Raw genomic sequence first — 21,004 nt, 5'->3', positions numbered from 1 at the left:
AACAGATGAGGAAGATGTGGGGCATCTATCTATACAGTGGAATACCACTCAGCCATAAAAAGGAAGGAAATAATGCCATTTGCGGCAACATGGATGCAACTAGAGATTTTCATACAAATTTTTCAGACAAAGATTTCATACAAAGATTTTCAGACAAATACCATATAATATCACTTATATGTGGAATCTAAAATATGACATGAATGAACATATCTATGAAACAGAAACTGAATCACAGACATAGAGAACAGACTGGTGGTTTCCAAGGGGGAGGGGGTTGGCAGAGGGATGGAGTGAGATGTTGGGGTTAGCAGATGTAAGCTTTTATATATCAGATGGATAAACAGCAAGGTCCTACTGTATAGCACAGGGAGCTATATTCAATATCCTATGATAAGCCATAACGGAAAAGAATTTTTTTTTTTTTTTTTTTTTTGCGCTACGTGGGCCTCTCACTAGTGTGGCCTCTCCCATTGTGGAGCACAGGCTCCAGACACGCAGGTTCAGCGGCCATGGCTCACGGGCCCAGGCGCTCCGCGGCATGTGAGATCTTCCCGGACCGGGGCACGAACCCGTATCCCCTGCATCGGCAGGCGGAGTCTCAACCACTGCGCCACCAGGGAAGCCCGGAAAAGAATATTTTTTAAAAGAATATATATATATATATATATATATATATATATATATATATGCATATATATAATATAACTGAATCACTTTGCTGTACAGCAGACATTAACACATTGTAAATCAACTATACTTCAATAAAAAAGTATTAAAACTGAAAACAAGTAGAACAAAAACCTCCAGAAGACCTGTAAGTAAAGGCTACAGCTACAAAACCTAATGACTTGAAAGGAACAGGAGGGCTTCCCTGGTGGCGCAGTGGTTGAGAGGCCGCCTGCCGATGCAGGGGACACGGGTTCGTGCCCCAGTCCGGGAAGATCCCACATGCCACGGAGCGGCTGGGCCCGTGAGCCATGGCCGCTGAGCCTGCGCGTCCGGAGCCTGTGCTCCGCAACGGGAGAGGCCACAACAGTGAGAGGCCCGCGTACCGCAAAAAAAGAAAAGAACATGGAAAGATCTGCTGGTAGTATTCCATTTGTATCCATAAATACAGAAACAGCATACCACTGTTCATCAAATATTTATTAAGTGCTTTTTATGTGACAGACAATGGGATGGCCTTAGGAATCCAAATATGGGTAAAACATAAACCTGCCTTTTGGATTTTACTCTGCAGTGAGGAGAGTGGACTGTAAGCACTTTTTTTTAAGATAATATTTTATTATAGGCTCTGTAATGAGAAAAAGTAGTGCCCAAGATAACAGAGTATCCAAGAAGTCCTCAGGGAGTTGATTATGGCTCATCTAGCCTATTGGATAAATTGATAGTTTGATGTGGCTAGTGAATTACTCTTCTCATGACTCCCCTTGAGCGACTATTTTGAGCCATTGTCTTGATCAATTAACATGTATTAACACCTATAATTCTCATAGCAACCTAGGTGGCAGATACTATTATTACCACTATTTTGCCAGTGAAAGTGCTAGAGGCAGAAGACAGGATAAAATGAGTATTGTGCATAAAGTTTTTATCAGAAGCCAAATTACAGGAAGATCCATGTTCCATGCTAAGAAGCTGACATTTATCCTGCAGTCTGTGAGGTACTGTAGATTTTTCAGAAGTGTCATGTTGAGAGTTGCGTTTTAGAAGTTTATTCTGGCAGCTATGTGAGTGGCGGAGTGGAGTTGGATAAGACTGGGGAGAGAGGAGGCAATCGGGAGGGAAAGGAGCCAGTGAGGAGACAATACAGCAGGTCTAGCAGGGCAGGGAGAGGACATGGACCATGCAGGAGAGCGCTGGAGAGGGCAGTCTGGTCCAAGTGTGTCAACGGGATTGGTGATTGACTGGGTATGGGTTAGGGTTAGGGTTAGGTGGCAGGCACGATTGCTCCCAGTGTCTGGCTGAATCTAATAGATGGTTTCTAGCTCAGCTGATTGCAGTAGTTGGTTCAGTGCCCACATGTGGCCATTAGCTTGGATTCCTCTCTGACCACCAACCACATCACTAAACCAGACTTCAATTTCAAGGGGCAATAGGTGAGAATCTAAACCCTTCTAGACAAATCACTGTCTCTGATAGGAAGGAACACTCAAAACACATATTAAAAGAGGGTGTGCACCTAAAACTAACACAACACTGTAAGTCAACTATACTCCAATATAAAATTTCAAAATAAAATAAAAATAAAGAGTGGTGTGGATTTGTCAGATCAGTCAGATTATCTTATTATAGGGAGTACAGCATATATCAGAAACTTCAAGGAAAGATGAGATGGTTCTCCTTGGGTCACATGTTTCTGCATGCCTTATAAGATTTTCTCCCAGAATATTCTTTCGAAGATGTTTCTATAGTGAAAATCCTTGAAAGATAGAGATAATGCCTCCCTCCAGAGCAAGAGTAGATGTGCTTACAGCCTTGAGGCTAATTTTCCTCAGAGGAAAGGCCTGATCTGTTTATCAGCCACTGTAAAAGATGTGAGTTTCCTAAGCTGAATTAAGTCTGATCTCCTGCAACGCAGTCTCCTGCACCACCCAGGTCCTCCTGTGTCGCCCTGTGGAACTTAGGGACAAGGATAACTGACACACATACACGTGCTCACTCCCTGCTGCTCACTGTGTCGTGTAACAAAGCCTCCATCTCTGACCCAGGAGTCTTCAGCTTTCCACCAGCATCCATGAAATTGTGACAGACTTCTTAGCATATAAGTGGGATAAAATCCCAGACGGTTCTTCACAGTTCTTGATAGAAAGTTATAGAGATTCCTAATTGTGGTGTGCTCAATACAAAAGAATAACCAAATTGAGCAGTTTTGCGTTAATTGTAATTTTTTGACCTCCTCTAAGAGTCTCAGCCCAGAATCTTGCCTAAGATTTTTTAAAAATTTTATTTATTTAATTAATTTATTTTTGACTCTGTTAGGTCTTCGTTGCTGTGCGTGGGCCCTCCCCAGCTGCGGCAAGTGGGGGCCACTCTCTGCCGAGGTGCGCAGGCCTCCCGCTGCGGAGCACGGGCTCCAGGAACACAGGCTTCAGTAGTTGTGGTGCGCAGGCTTCAGTAGTTGTGGCGTGCAGGCTCAGTAGTTGTGGCACAAGGGCTCTAGAGTGCAGGCTCAGTAGATTCAGAGCACGGGCTTAGTTGCTCCACGGCACATGGGATCTTACCAGACCAGGGATCGAACCCGTGTCCCCTGCATTGGCAGGCAGATTCCCAACCACTGCACCATCAGGGAAACCCTTGCCTAAGATTTAAATAAACTCCCTCTCTTAGTGATTGACTTGCATTTTCATAATTTTTGAAGAGAACTGTTAATGATGAGTGAGTTGGACTTGCTAGAAATCCTCACAGAAGAGAGGAAATGGTGGCAGCGCTCAGATGTCTATTTCAGTACTCACTGGGGGAGACTTTTTCCTTTTCTAAAGGAGTAAACCCCGGGAGGTCTGAGGATGACTTTAAAAGTGCAAAAATAGCTTACTTTGAGATTAAATGTACAGTGGCTGCCATCTGAGATGAAATTCCTCTGAATTTCAGCTAATATAAATAGCTACTGAGCTTAGAGACCCATTCTTGGATTTCTTAACTGTGTTACAGGTGCAACAAGGTGATGGTGACTGAGATGGGCCTTATGAGTGTCTGAAACTTTAGTGAGCTGATTCTGTAAAAACTGTTGTTTAGAAGTTTTGTCTTTTATCAGCTAGGGGCTACAATTTATTTTTAAATCCAACTGACCTTTTGTTTGGGGTAAACCACACTGATAGGCTTTTAATTGTACACATGAGAGAAAGATTTCTGAAATCCAGACATTTGAGAAGGGTAGATCTAAGGACCTACACTTTTCTGAGAAATAATGTGAAACCTTACTTTTATAGCGGTCAGAGTACATCTCTGTAGTTTGAATTTTTAAATAATTAATACAATTTATTTTTTAGAGCAGTTTTACGTTCATATAAAAATTGAGGGGCTTCCCTGGTGGTGCAGTGGTTGAGAGTCCGCCTGCCGATGCAGGGGACGCGGGTTCGTGCCCCGGTCCGGGAGGATCCCACGTGCCGCGGGGCGGCTGGGCCCGTGGGCCATGGCCGCTGGGCCTGCGCGTCCGGAGCCTGCGTGTCCGGAGCCTGTGCTCTGCAATGAGAGAGGCCGCAGCGGTGAGAGGCCCGCGTACCGCAAAAAAAAAAAAAAAAAAAAATTGGCAAAAGAAAAAAAGCAAAATTAAACAAATGCGACCTAATCAAACTTAAAAGCTTTTGCACAGCAAAGGAAACCATCAACGAAATGAAAAGACAACTTACAGAATGGGAGAAAATATTTGCAAATGCTGAAACCAACAAGGGGTTAATATCCAAAATACACAAACAGTTCATACAACTCAATATTAAAAAAACAACTCAATCAAAACAATGGGCAGAAGACCTAAATAGACAATTCTCTAAAGAAGACATACAAATGGCCAACAGGTACATGAAAAGATACTTAACATTGTTAATTATTAGAGAAATGAAAATCAAAACCAAAATGAGGTATCACCTCACACAGGTCAGATGGCCATCATCAAAAAGTCTACAAAGAATAAATATTGGAGAGAGTGTGGAGAAAAGAGAACACTCCTACATTTACATTCCATGGTGGGAATGTAAATTGGTGCGGCCACTATGGAAAACAGTATGTAGGTTCCTCAAAAAAACTAAAAATAGAGTTACCATATGATCCTGTAATCCTGTTACCAAAAGTTGGGTCTGGCTGCTCACTGCTCAAAAGCCAACAAAAAGGCAAGGTTTGTGGAAAGGAAAGTTTCCTTTATTATGGAGGCCGGCAACCCAGGTTGAGGGGTGTTGAGGGAGTAGGGCAGACTCCTGTCCAAAGGCCTACTCCCCCGCACTTACAATCAGTGGGAAAGAGCTTTTATAGACGGAGGGAGTGGGCTACATGCAGAAACAGCACACTCAGCTCTGACAGTCATCTTGAAACTGGTCATGTGAGGTCTGATCAGCATCATCTTGATGGTTTTAAGTACAGTTAGTCTTTAGTTCCTGGGTCAGTTTGTTCCCATTTCTTTGAGACCAATTCTCAGAATTGTGGTAGCTTATGTCATGGCTACAGTGTGGTCATCATGTAGTTAACTTCTTCCACCTGGTGAGGGTTTCAGTATCTATAAGACAGCTCACAGGATATGGCTCAGAATATTATCTACAGCCCTTGAGGAGGAACTAAAGTTCCTTGACTATGCATAGTGACTAAACTATTATTATTTAGTCTTGTTGGATTGTTTTTCTTTGCTTCTGCATTTTCTCACTTCTTGATTAAACTTATTCTTTGGACAAAGTTTTTCCACAGACAAAAAGGCAGGGTGAGAACGTGGAGTGGGCGTGGGGGGGGACCATAGGGTCCTGCTCCATTTCAATCTCCCCTTTTCTTTGATACTCTTCAATCTTGAGGAGGGACAGTTACAGAACAAAATAGGGAATAAAGTTTGGGATAGAGAGGCTAATCATAGACTTGGCAGAGGAATTTTTTTTTAGTTTACATTTCTGTTCCAATTTTCCCCAACTCTTTGAGGGATTGGGGCGACAACTGCTCTTGGCTACTTCCTGCTAAAGTGGGGTGTAGTCCTGCCTAGTTTGGGGAATGGACAGAGAATTGGAAGTAATCTCAAGTTCCAAGCTTAGCATCAATATTTTGTATTATGAAAACATTATAGCATCAATATTTTGTATTATGAAAACATTATCTCTCTTTTTGATTACTTTGTCATAGTACCTGGACAAACATTTGAAAATTAGTAGATGTATTACAATGAGGATAATAATCAAAATGCAACTTTGTATTATTCTCTAAATGTGTTCTTTTTTTCCTTAATGGGTAAAGTGGATGTACAGTGTATGCTTAATAGGCCACAAACAGGCTGTTTTGGTTAGCTTAAAGATTAAATCATGTATAAGCCAGAATGACTTCCCCATACCTCAATATGTGAAAATTTCTTCCATCATTTTTCAGTTTTAATTGTAAATCTTTCCATAGAAAGCACTTAAAAATCAATATATTTTTCCAACATTGCCAGAGTGGCTCAGTTACCTGCTCTGGGTGCATTCATGTCCCTCAGTGCTAGGCCAACTTTTTGTTTATATATTTGTCTAGTCATCCACATTGGGGGACAACTAATTACACATAACAAACAACTACAGAAAGGTATGTTGATGGGGAAATATTTTATAGGCTATACATCACTTATACCCAATTGTCACACAAGCATTGTACATGTACTTTTAGTGTTAAACTTAAAGCCAGCAATGATACACATAATAAGTAGTTATACTCTGTGTTAACTTCACTAGACAATTTTTTCCATCCTGAACACTGGGGTCAAAAATATGGTTTGAAGCAAAACAATAGCTTTCCATTAGAATTCTTTAAATTTCTTACCCAGTTCAGCAGTATGATCTGAAAGTTATCAAATGTTTTCAATATAATTTAACATACCAAATAACCCTAGTTACTTTAATATTTCTTCTGAGATGCCTAGAGGCCCCTTTGGAATACTCAAAGTTAGCTAGAGAAAGAAACTTACCATCTGTTATCAAAAGCAGCTCAATATTCCATGAAAATTTTGTTCTCTTAACAGGAAGAAAGAAAACCAGATTCCAGCCTTGTACCAGCTTACTATTAATAACAAAATTCATTTATCTAATTAAATTCAATCTAATCTTAATCAATCCTGACAACATACAAAATTGTTTTCTCCAAGTTCCTTTTTCATAAACCTTTTATCACTTTCTGGATCCATATTGTGTCCCTATTTTCCCCATACATAAATAACCAGCTCTAGGACAAAATTATTTTCCTTTTATTCCTCAAGAAAAATATCTCCACTCTTTGTACCTTCTCTCACCGACAACGCATATCTTACTTGGCTTTACATACTGAAATGCTTCCCTTATCATTTTTACATATTAAAATTTTTAACCCTTAAAATTCTTAACAAAACCAAGAAACAAGTAATTGAACAGTTATACCAGCATTTACAGATTGACAAACTTAAGAACATATTCCATAACTTCTAAAAACTTACATTTTTCTCATAGTATAATTTCTCTTTAATGTAGTATAAGATGTGTGTTTAGTAAACCTATCTTTTGAAGTTCTACTAATTAACACAAGGCTGAAGTCTCAGGCAAAGTGGGCTGTTTTTGTATTTCAAGGACATGATAAGAGTTAATTTCAAGCTTTCTCCTAGGCGTATTTTTGTTCTCTCAGGGTCGAAATTCTGAAAACAGTATTTTATCAAGCTTTCTCTAACCGCATATGCAAAAAGAACCAGTTTGTGAGTTTCAAAAGAGTTTTATCTTAACCAGGTTTCTCTGGAGTCTGAAGAATGCTGTTGCCATACATTGTTAAAAAAAATTATCTTTCTTTCTCTTTAGTCATAATCTCATAGCTAAAATTTTTCTAATGAATTGAACCTGAATTTCCCATTTTACAAAAGACAACAAAGATACCAATCGCACAAGTGGAATGTACTTTCACACACAAGAAGACAGAACTGTCACAAATCCTCCAAGAAGGACGACCCATATGGAGTGCCAAACAAACACTCCCCAACACAAACAGTCCTCAATGTCAGACACACATCAGAACCAATTGGTAAAATGCCCAAATAGCATTTTGTACTCAAAAGAGAAGTTTGCTGGGTGCACACCGGTGGACTTACTTGGTCTTGGAGCTCATCAGCTCATCCAGAGGTATCTTTCTCTTCTACCAAGGAAAAGCATAATTTGGCAGCCAGTGAAGAGCAGAGGAGAAACAGGGAGGAACCCTGAAACAACTGGTTTCGGCAGCTGCTAGGAATGTCCTCCCAAATCCCCTCTCGGTGGCCAGCAAGCCACAAGCAGTGGACTCCTTGCAGCCAAGCCGGCGTGGTGTCATGGAGGCTGCTCTGCTTGGGAAAATCCCGGGAGCCAGATATCGCGAGAGGGCAGCCTTATGTTGGGAGCCAAACACTTAACCTAAATTGGGTCCAGCTGCTTCCTGCTCAAAAACAAGTAAAGAAGCAAGGTTGGTTGAAAGGAAATTTTGCTTTATTTCAGAGACCAGAAACCTGGAGGGGTGGGGGTTGGGGGTGGACTCTTGTCCAAAGGCCGACTCCCCCCCCCACCCCAATCAGTGGGCAAGAGCTTTTATAGACGGAGGGAGGGGGCTACATGCAGAAACAGCACAGTCAGCTCTGGCAGTCATCTTGAAACTGGTCATGTGGGGGTCTGATCAGCATCTTCTTGATTGTTTTAAGTACAGTTAGTCTTCAGTTCCAGTGTCAGTTTGTTCTCATTTCTTTGAGGCCAATTCTCAGAATTGTGGCAGCTTATGTCATGGCTACAGTCTGGCTATCATGTAGTTAACTTCTTCCACCTGGTGGGGATTTCAGTATCTATAATATAGATAGTTCACAGGATATAGCTCAGAATATTATCTCTAGCACTTGAGGAGGGACTAAAGGTCCTTGACTTTGCTTAATGACTAAACTATTATTATTTGGTCTCGTTTGACTCTTTTCCTTTGTGTCTGCGTTTTCTCACTTCTCTGATTAAACTTATTGTTTGACTAAAGTTTTTTCACAGACAAAAGGCAGGCTGAGGACATGGGGGTCAAGGACCGCAGGGTCCTGCTCCGTTTCACTTATATGTTAGTTAGGTAAAAACTCTTACGGAGTAGAGTTATTTATTGACCTAAAGGTAAATGCCTTTCAGACTGAGTGACCCACAGAAGAAGGATTGAAACTTTCTCTTCTTAACTCTGGAGATACTTTCAGTTACGATATAGGACATTTTACAGTGATACTGTGACACTACAAATTGTAATTGACTTTCAGAGAACAGACTTCAGCTTTTTAATGCCCCCCAGGTATGTGATCTTACACTAATACACACTTTGTTGACTCTGATTGCTTAATTAGGACCCAGAGGTCTATGATAGATGGAACTTTCTAGATTTTTTCCCTGGCAAAAACTTCATAATACAACATGAGCCAGATAATATCATGATGAACGGTTCAGAACTGTGAATGTCATTAATGCATTTTTTTATGGTTGCTGTTAACTATAATTAAATACCATGACAGATGCTCATCAAGTAAATTTCCAACAAAGATTGATTGATTGATGCAGCCTCTGAGATTATAGTAGCAAATTCGAGAAGAAAAACATTTGAGAAAACAATGGAATGATCTAATAAAAGTGGTAAAATAAAGTTACACTGAAAAAGAAAAAACCTCTGCATTAATTTTTGTTTTGTGCGTATCTATCTTTTACTGCTTTTGGTGTGAAAGCACCCTATGGGTTTCATTCAGAGAGTCTGATACAGCTTACTAAAATTTCCCAGTAAACCCTTTTGTGGCGAAAAATGTGAACTTCTATTCCCCTCTTAGCAATTCCCCTCTTAGGATTTCAGAACTGGAATCCTGCTCAAATATTTACATGTAATTGTTAATGGTGTCTCACTTTTATAGGAAAGGGTGGCAGCATGGTCAGCTGGCAAAAGTTTATGCTCCCCTTTAACAACGTAGAATTGTTGCAAGGAAGGGGTTTCTAGCCATTGACAACCATTGCTTAGCATGTCCTGCATCTATGTGGGACCTCACGACTGAGTTATGGCCAAAGAAAGGTGCATGGAATTGAGGTGTATCTCTTCCAGACTTGACCCATCCTCCATGCTCTCTTAGCCCTCATCTGCTAACTCAGGACATTTTAGAAGCCGTGGACAGAAGACAGCAGAGCCTCCAGCATCCCAGTCCCTGAATCACTCTATGGAGCAGAGAGTCCTCTCCCTCTTTCTGCATAGTGGACCTTTCAGAGGCCAGAAATACATATTTGTTGGCTTAACCCACTGAGATTTGGAGTTTATCATTATAGCAGAAAGTATTCCCTTAAGAAGTACTAAGGTTCACTACTGTGCTTTCAAGTCCAAGAACATCTAGCACAAGGGAGGCCCTGAATGAACAAATAAAAGCACACTCCCTCTAGAAGGGCAAAGAAAAATGCCATGTAAGCACAATTTCTTTGTCTTCTGGGCAAGTCATTGTCAAACACGCCAGATCAGAAATGGTCTTACATGAAGAGTAGGAAAGACTGTGGAGCAGGTAATGCTACCTGCTTGTCTAATCCCACAGGGCCAGGATTTTCTTATGTGACTTTGGGATCAGGGGAAAATCTGATAGTAATTCCAGGTCATCAAAGGTCCCCATATAAACATGTATATGTACTTTTACTGTCAGAAAAAGCACTATTATTTATGGAGAGCTTATTCTGCCAATATCCATGATGATGACAAAATCCTTGGTGGTAGATTGCAGTGTCCCATTCAGCCTAGCCAAGGATACATTTATTTGATTATGCCAGATAATTTTATACACATTTTCTTATTTAAGCATTTATACATGATTGCCCCCCATCTCATATGTGGGGTGATGGAGGCCCATGGTTTTTGGTGAACTCATTGCCAAGGGCACCCATCTGTCTGCTCCTTGTATCCTGTGTCCCTGGGTCTCATACTCTACTCCAACCGTGGCTCTGAGCACCAACCTTCATATCACCCAGAAGCCACTTGTTTAACACAAAAAACAAACTCTCAGATAATTAATTCAGGAGCACACACCCAGCTGTGATGTGGGTTTGGAACCATTTCCTTTGGATACTTGCTTCGCGAGTTCACACAAACCGCCAACAGAGCATTCCCGTTGGTACTGCTGTTTCTCTAGTAATAGACGATTTTCCTTCAGGCTTTTATCTTGACCTTGTGACACTACACCTTTTTATTGGGAGGTTCCCTGCACATTGCCAAAAGTCCATTGTGTAGCTCAAACTGTGTTACCTGGAGAAGTCTTTCCTCTCAATTAGCCAGAACTCAAATCCTTCCTACATCATCCCCTAAAAAAAACCAATCTTTTATACCAGGAGTCCTCAAACATTTTCTGTAAAGGGCAGATAGTAAATAGTTTAGGTGTGTGGGCCACACAGTCTCTGTCACAGCTATTCAACTCTGTCCTTGTAACACAAAAGGGTCATAAACAGTACGTGAATGAATGAGTGTGGCTGGGTTCCAATAAAACATCATTTTCAAAGACAGTCTGTAGGCTGGATTTGGCCCATGGGTGCAGTGCACCAAGACTGATTTTATACATTCATCGTTTTCTATGATTAGGCTGAACTTTTCCCCAAACATTTGTTTATTCTTCAATTTCCCTATTTTAGAGCCCTGATATGGGTATGTAAGGACAATGTAAGGAGTTTATGCATATGCTAAAAAAAATTGGTGTAAGGGAATTTTGGATTTAGGAAATGTTTTCTAAAAGGAAAGGAAAGAAAAAATGATTCTTGACATAGAGTGGAGGATGCACTAATATAAGGAGAAAACAAAGTTAATATTGGCTGATTAATAGGGAATAAAACAAAGAGACTTGCTGCATTCATTCATTCACTGAAAATATTTGTTTTCTCTCTTTGCTGCAGGCCTTGGGATTACAATGTGAAAAAGACAAATGTGGAGAAATACATCTGCACATGGAACAACTCCTACAGAACACTTACTGAACGCTGGCAGAAGACCTCAGACCTCCCAAAAGGCAAGAAACTCCCCACGTACCTGGGTAGGGCAAAAGAAAAAAGAATAAACAGAGACAAAAAATTAGGGACGGGACCTGCACCAGTGGGAGGGAGCTGTGAAGGAGGAAAAGTTTCCACACACTAGGAAGCCCCTTCGCGGGCGGAGACTGTGGGTGGCGGAGGGGGAAGCTTCGGAACCGCGGAGGAGAGCACGGCGGAAGGGGTGCGAAAGGCAAAGCAGAGAGATTCCCACACAGAGGATCGGTGCCAACCGGCACTCACCAGCCCGAGAGGCTTGTCTGCTCACCGGCTGGGGCGGGTGGGGCTGGGAGCTGAGGCTCGGGTTTCGGTCAGTGCACAGGGAGAGGACTGGGGTTGGCGGCGTGAACACAGCCTACAGGGGGTTAGTGCACCACGGCTAGCCGGGAGGGAGTCCGGGAAAAGTCTGGACCTGCCGAAGAGGCAAGAGGCTTTTTCTTCCCTCTTTGTTTCCTGGTGCACGAGGAGAGGGGATTAAGAACGCTGCTTAAAGGAGCTCCAGAGACGGGCGCGAGCCGCGGATAACAGCGTGGACCCCAGAGACGGGCATGAGACCCTAAGGCTGCTGCTGCCGCCACCAAGAAGCCTGTGTGCGAGCACAGGTCACTATCCACACCTCCCTTCTGGGGAGCCTGTGCAGCCCGCCACTGCCAGGGTCCCAGGATCCAGGGACAACTTTCCTGGTAGAATGCACAGCGCGCCTCAGGCTGGTGCAACGTCACACCGGCCTCTGCCACCGCAGGCTCGCCCCACATCCGCACCCCTCCCTCCCCCCAGCCTGAGTGGGCCAAGGTCCCCGAAACAGCTGCTGCTTTAACCCCGTCCTGTCTGAGCGAAGAACAGACGCCCTCCGGCGACCTACACGCAGAAGCAGGGCCAAATCCAAAGCTGAGCCCCTGTGAGCTGTGCGAACAAAGAAAAGAAAGGGAAATCTCTCCCAGCAGCCTCAGAGGCAGCGGATTAAAGCTCCACAATCAACTTCATGTACCCTGCATCTGTGGAATACAGGAATAGACAACGAATCATCCCAAATTGAGGAGGTGGACTTTGAGAACAAGATTTATTATTTTTTCCCCTTTTCCTCTTTTTGTGAGTGTGTATGCGTATGCTTCTGTGTGAGATTTTGTCTGTATAGCTTTGCTGTCACCATTTGTCCTAGGGTTCTATCTGTCCGTTTTTTTTTTCTTTTTTAAAAAATTTTTTTCTTCATAATTATTTTTTATTTTAATAACTTTATTTTATCTTACTTTATTTTATCTTTCTTTCTTTTCTTCCTTCCTTCCTTCCTTTCTTTCTTTCTAATTTTTCTCCCTTTTATTCTGAGCCATGTGGATGAAAGGCTCTTGGTGCTGCAGCCAGGAGTCAGTGCTGTGCCTCAGGTGGGAGAGCCAACTTCAGGACACTGGTCCACAAGAGACCTCCCAGCTCCACGTAATATCAAATGGTGAAAATCTCCCAGAGATCTCCATCTCAACACCAAGACCCAGCTTAGCTCAACGACCAGCAAGCTACACTGCTGGACACCCTATGCCAAACAACTAGCAAGACAGGAACACAGCCCCATCCATTAGCAGAGAGGCTGCCTAAAATTATAATAAGGCTACAGACACCCCAAAACACACCACCAGATGTGGACCTGCCCATCAGAAAGACAAGATCCAGCCTCATCCACCAGAACACAGACACTAGTACCCTCCACCAGGAAACCTACACAACCCACTGAACTAACCTTAGCCACTGGGGACAGACACCAAAAACAACAGGAACTATGACCCGGCAGCCTGCGAAAAGGAGACCCCAAAACAGTAAGATAAGCAAAATGAAAAGACAGAAAAACACACAGCAGATGAAGGAGCAAGTTAAAAACCCACCAGACCTAAGAAATGAAGAGGAAACAGGCAGTCTACCTGAAAAAGAATTCAGAATAATGATAGTAAAGAGGATCCAAAATCTTGGAAATAGAATATAGAATGTGCAAGAAACATTTAACAAGGACCTAGAAGAACTAAAGATGAAAGAAGCAACGATGAACAACACAATAAATGAAATTAAAAATACTCTAGATGGGATCAATAGCAGAATAACTGAGGCAGAAGAACAGATAAGTGACCTTGAAGATAAAATAGTGGAAATAACTACTGCAGAGCAAAATAAAGAAAAAAGAATGAAAAGAACTGAGGACAGTCTCAGAGACTTCTGGGAGAACATTAAATGCCCCAACATTCGAATTATAGGGTTTCCAGAAGAAGAAGAGAAAAAGAAAGAGACTGAGAAAATATTTGAAGAGACTATAGTTGAAAACTACACTAATATGGGAAAGGAAATAGTTAATCAAGTCCAGGAAGAACAGAGAGTCCCATACAGGATAAATCCAAGGAGAAACACGCCAAGACACATATTAATCAAACTGTCAAAAATTAAATACAGGGCATCCCTGGTGGCGCAGTGGTTGAGAGTTCGCCTGCCGATGCGGGGGACAAGGGTTCATGCCCCGGTCCAGGAAGATCCCACATGCTGCGGAGCGGTTGGGCCCGTGAGCCATGGCCGCTGAGCCTGCACGTCCGGAGGCTGTGCTCTGCAGTGGAAGAGGCCACAACAGTGAGAGGCCCGTGTACCGCAAAAAAAAAAAATAATAATAATTACCAAGAAAACATATTAAAAGCAGCAAAGGAAAACAACAAATAACACACAAGGGAATCCCCATAAGGTTAAAAGCTGATCTTTCAGCAGAAACTCTGCAAGCCAGAAGGGACGGGCAGGACATATTTAAAGTGATGAAGGAGAAAAACCTACAACCAAGATTACTCTACCCAGCAAGGATCTCATTCAGATTTGATGGGGAAATTAAAAACCTTACAGACAAGCAAAAGTAGAGAGAGTTCAGCACCACCAAACCAGCTTTACAACAAATGCTAAAGGACCTTCTCTAGGCAAGAAACACAAGAGAAGGAAAAGACCTACAATAACAAACCCAAAACAATTAAGAAAATGGGAGTAGGAACATACATATCAATAATTACCTTAAATGTAAATGGATTAAATGCTCCCACCAAAAGACACAGACTGGCTGAATGGATACAGAAAAAAACCCCATATATATGCTGTCTACAAGAGACCCACTTCAGACCTAGAGACACATACAGACTGAAAGTGAGGAGATGGAAAAAGATATTCCATGCAAATGGAAACCAAAAGAAAGCTGGAGTAGCAATTCTCATATCAGACAAAATAGATTTTAAAATAAGGACTATTAGAAGAGACAAAGAAGGACACTACATAATGATCAAGGGATCAATCCAAGAAGAAGATATAACAATTGTAAATATTTTTGCACCCAACATAGAAGCACCTCAATACATAAGGCAAATACTAACAGCCATAAAAGGGGAAATTGACAGTAACACATTCATAGTAGGGGACTTTAACACCCCACTTTCACCAATGGACAGATCATCCAAAATGAAAATATACAAGGAAATACAAGCTTTAAAACATACATTAAACAAGATGGACTTAATTGATATTTATAGGACATTCCATCCAAAAACAACAGAATACACATTTTTCTCAAGTGCTCATGGAACGTTCTACAGGATAGATCATATCTTGGGCCATAAATCAAGACTTGGTAAGCTTAAGACAATTGAAATTGTATCAAGTATCTTTTCCGACCACAACGCTATGAGACTAGATATCAATTACAGGAAAAGATCAGTAAAAAATGCAAACACATGGAGGCTAAACAATACACTACTTAATAATGAAGTGATCACTGAAGAAATCAAAGAGGAAATCAAAAAATACCTAGAAGCAAATGACAATGGAGACATGATGACCCAAAGCCTATGGGATGCAGCAAAAGCAGTTGTAAGAGGGAAGTTTATAGTAATACAATCCTACCTTAAGAAACAGGAAACGTCTCGAATAAAAAACCTAAACTTGCACCTAGAGCAATTAGAGAAAGAGGAACCAAAAAAAAAACCAAAGTTAGCAGAAGGAAAGAAATCATAAATATCAGATCAGAAATAAATGAAAAAGAAATGAAGGAAATGATAGCAAAGATCAATAAAACTAAAAGCTGGTTCTTTGAGAAGATAAACAAAATTGATAAACCATTAGCCAGACTCATCAAGAAAAAAAGGGAGAACACCCAAATCAATAGAATTAGAAATGAAAAAGGAGAAATAACAACTGACACTGCAGAAATACAAAAGATCATGAGAGATTACTACAAGCAACTCTATGCCAATAAAATGGACAACCTGGAAGAAATGGACAAATTCTTAGAAATGCACAACCTGCCAAGACTGAATCAGGAAGAAATAGAAAATATGAACAGACCAATCACAAGCACTGAAATGGAAACTGTGGTTAACAATCTTCCAACAAACAAAAGCCCAGGACCAGATGGCTTCACAGGCGAATTCTATCAAATAGTTAGAGAAGAGCTAACACCTATCTTTCTCAAACTCTTCCAAAATACAGCAGAGGGAGGAACACTCCCAAACTCATTCTACGGGCCATCATCACCCTGATACCAAAACCAGACAAGGATGTCACAAAGAAAGAAAACTACAGGCCAATATCACTGATGAACATAGATGCAAAAATCCTCAGCAAATACTAGCAAACAGAATCCAACAGCACATTAAAAGGATCATACACCATGATCAAGTGGGGTTTATTCCAGGAATGCAAGGATTCTTCAATATACGCAAATCAATCAACGTGATACACCACATTAACAAATTAAAGGAGAAAAACGATATGATCATCTCAATAGATACAGAGAAAGCTTTTGACAAAATTCAACACCCATTTATGATAAAAACCCTGCAGAAAGTAGGCATAGAGGTAACTTTCCTCAACATAATAAAGGCCATATATGACAAACCCACAGCCAACATCATCCTCAATGGTGAAAAACTGAAAGCATTTCCACTAAGATCAGGAACAAGACAAGGTTGCCCACTCTCACCACTCTTATTCAACATAGTTTTGGAAGTTTTAGCCACAGCAATCAGAGAAGAAAAGGAAATAAAAGGAATCCAAATCGGAAAAGAAGAAGTACAACTGTCGTTGTTTGCAGATGACATGATACTATACATAGAGAATCCTAAAGATGGTACCAGAAAACTACTAGAGCTAATCAATGAATTTGGTAAAGTAGCAGGATACAAAATTAATGCACAGAAATCTCTGGCATTCCTATACACTTATGATGAAAAATCTGAAAATGAAATCAAGAAAACACTCCCATTTACCACTGCAACAAAAAGAATAAAATATCTAGGAATAAGCCTACCTAAGGAGACAAAAGACCTGTATGCAGAAAATTATAAGACACTGATGAAAGAAATGAAAGATGATACAAATAGATGGAGAGATATACCATGTTCTTGGATTGGAAGAATCAACATTGTGAAAATGACTCTACTATCCAAAGCAATCTACAGATTCAATGTAATCCCTATCAAACTACCACTGGCATTTTTCACAGAACTAGAACAAAAAATTTCACAATTTGTATGGAAACACAAAAGACCCCGAATAGCCAAAGCAATCTTGAGAACAAAAAACGGAGTGGGAGGAATCAGGCTCCCTGACTTCAGACTATAATACAAAGCTACAGTAATCAAGACAGTATGGTACTTGCACAAAATCAGAAATATAGATCAGTGGAACAGGATAGAAAGCCCCTCTGGGCTTTCTATCTGGGCTTAAACCCACGCACATATGGCCACCTTATCTTTGATAAAGGAGGCAAGAATATACAGTGGAGAAAGGACAGCCTCTTCAATGAGTGTTGCTGGGAAAACTGGACAGGTACATGTAAAAGTATGAGATTAGATCACTCCCTAACACCATACACAAAAATAAGCTCAAAATGGATTAAAGAGCTAAATGTAAGGCCAGACACTATAAATCTCTTAGAGGAAAACATAGGCAGAACACTCTATGACATAAATCACAGCAAGATCCTTTTAGACCCACCTCCCAGAGAAATGGAAATAAAAACCAAAATAAACAAATGGGGCCTAATGAAACTTCAAAGCTTTTGCACAACAAAGGAAACCATAAACAAGACCAGAAGACAACCCTCAGAATGGGAGAAAATATTTGCAAATGAAGCAACTGACAAAGGATTAATCTCCAAAATTTACAAGCAGCTCATGCAGCTCAATACAAAAAAATCAAACAACCCAATCCAAAAATGGGCAGAAGACTAAATAGACATTTCTCCAAAGAAGATATACGGACTGCCAACAAACACATGAAAGAATGCTCAACATCATTAATCATTAGAGAAATGCAAATCAAAAGTACAATGAGATATCATCTCACACCAGTCAGAATGGCTATCATCAAAAAATCTAGAAACAATAATTGCTGGAGAGGGTGTGGAGAAAAGGGAACACTCTTGAACTGCTGGTGGGAATGTGAATTGGTACAACCACTATGGAGAACAGTATGGAGGTTCCTTCAGAAACTACAAATAGAACTACCATATGACCCAGCAATCCCACTACTGGGCATATACCCTGAGAAAACCATAATTCAAAGAGTCATGTACCAGAATGTTCATTGCAGCTCTATTTACAATAGCCAGGAGATGGAAACAACCTAAGTGTCCATCATCGGATGAATGGTTAAAGAAGATGTTGCACATATATCCAATGGAATATTACTCAGCCATAAAAAGAAACGAAATTGAGCTATTTGTAGTGAGGTGGATGTACCTAGAGTCTGTCATACAAAGTGAAGTAAGTCAGAAAGAGAAAGACAAATACTGTATGCTAACACATATATATGGAATTTAAGGGAAAAAAATGTCATGAAGAACCTAGGGGTAAGACAGGAATAAAGACACAGACCTACTAGAGAATGGACTTGAGGATATGGGGAGGGGGAAGGGTAAGCTGTGACAAAGGCATGGACATATATACACTACCAAATGTAAAATAGATAGCTAGTGGGAAGCAGCCGCATAGCACAGGGAGATCAGCTTGGTGCTTTGTGACCACCTAGAGGGGTGGGATAGGGAGGGTGGGAAGGAGGGAGATGTAAGAAGGAAGAGATATGGGAACATATGTATATGTATAACTGATTCACTTTGTTATAAAGCAGAAACTAGCACACCATTGTAAAGCAATTATACTCCAATAAAGATGTAAAAAAAAAAAAAAAAAGAAAGAAAAAGACAAATGTGGTTGCTGCCATACAAAATTCTTGGTTTAGTTGGGGAGATACACATTTAACAAGTAATTTTATCACAAAGGGTGAAGAATGTAGGGACCTGGTGGGTACAGGGTAAAAAACGTGAGCCTGACTAGGAAGAAGGAAACTGGGGGAGTGAAAGGATGTAGGAAAGTGATGTAAGTGGGAGGAAACTGACAAATTGCTTTGGAATCTGGAGAAGACAGTTGAATGCATATGTATATGACTTTGAAAGTCCAATGGCGGACATTTAGGTAGGGAATGACAATCAAAGGATTGGGAGTTTTTTTTAATATTTTAAATGTTTTAATGACCTTTCAGGTTAACTGCACTGGTGTAGTGGTGAGGTGGGGGGTGGGGGTGGAGGGCAGTAAAGGGTGGAAGTTGGCTGTAACTAGGTGGCAATTTTAAATGAGGAGTTTTGTTGTGTTAAGGAAACAATAAGGAATTACCTTGCCTGGGGCACAGAATGTTGGAGAGAGTGGCCAGAGCCAGGGCCAGAAACAAAGCTTGGAGCCAGATGGCGGCAGGCTTTGAATGCCAGGATCAGGGGCAAGATCAACTTAAGCAGACTGTGGGGTCCTGAGCAGCCAGAGCAGGATCTGAACCGACAAGTTTTAGGAAACTAAGGATTAGAGAGGGAAAGCCTGGAGGCAAGGAAAACAGGTAAGAGACTCTAAGAAGAGTCCAGGTAATAAAGGGCAGGAGATGAGATGAATGGGGTTACATTGTTTTGTGAAATTGCTTCCCTTCTCTATAAACTCCTTTGAGTTAAATGCAGCATCTGTTCAGCTGCCTGTGGCACAGTTTTTTACCAGATGAAAAACAGCACTGTATTCAGGAGCTGCTGACAATGTCTCTCCTTGTGCTCTGCTATGTTTTAATTATGTTTGACATTCATCGCACACTATTATCCAGTGGCAGCAAAATGAAGAAATGCTGCTTCATTGGAAGTCAAACAAAAGTAAGGACACATGTAATTATGTAGTATTAATAATAGATTATTCCTTAAAAGCCAGATTTTTAGGTTTAATATACCGGTGGCTTCCCACCTACCACCCACTCTGCATATCTTGTTTTGATTCAATTGTAAGAAGCCTCAGCCCACAATTTAATTACAGACATCCACCATAAAACAGTAACAGTGTGAAAAGAACAAAGAATCCAAAAACTACATTAGGAATCAGGAGAAGGTGGTACCTTTTTATTTTGGAAATTTTCAAGCATATACCAAAGTAGAGAGACTAGTATAATAAACCCATGAATACATCACTCAGTTTCTACAATTATCAGCACATTGTGTAACTTGTTTCACTTATAGCCCCACCTACTCTAACCCTTCATCCCCAATCTGGATTATTTTAAAGCAAATCTTAAGCATCCTTTTATTTTACCTGTAGATACTTCAAAATGTATTTTTAAAAGAAATTTTAAAAAATACAGACATATTACCATTATAATGCCTAAAATAGAAACAACAATTATTCTTCAATATAATCAAATATGTAATCATGGCTTAAATTTCTCCAGTTGTCTTATAATTTTTATTTGATATTCTTTCTTTGTTGTTCAAATGAAGATACAACAAGAGACACATGTGGCGTAGGTCCATATATCTCTTAAGTCTCATTTAATTTATAGAATCTCCACTTTTTTTGTTTGCTATTTATTAAAGAAACCAGGTCATTTGTCATGTTCAATTTCCCACTTTCTGGATTTACTGATTAGTCATATGTATCGTTAATCTAGTCCCTGGTTTTTCAATAAACTGATAATTAGACCCAGAGGCTTGATCAGATTTGGTTTTACTTTTTTTGTAAGAATATTTCATGGGTGATCCTGAATTCTTCCATATCAGATCAGAAGGCATTTAATGTATTGTCTCTTCATTTGGTGCTATTAAAAGAAATAAATGGGTTAATGTGTTTTCAACATGATCCAACTATTATAAAGTTCTTTACTAGTTACCCTGAAGCAAAAGTTTTTATGAAATAAAAATAGAAGAAATACTTGATGGTTTTTAAAAAATTGCCTATTATTAGGAACTCATGGATTTTTTAAAAAAGTTTGATGTGTTTTAATACACTAAAATCATATAT

The sequence above is a fragment of the Orcinus orca genome, chromosome 10 (assembly GCF_937001465.1).
Source record: "Orcinus orca chromosome 10, mOrcOrc1.1, whole genome shotgun sequence".
In the NCBI taxonomy this organism is placed as follows: domain Eukaryota; kingdom Metazoa; phylum Chordata; class Mammalia; order Artiodactyla; family Delphinidae; genus Orcinus; species Orcinus orca.
This window is presented reverse-complemented; position numbering follows the sequence as displayed.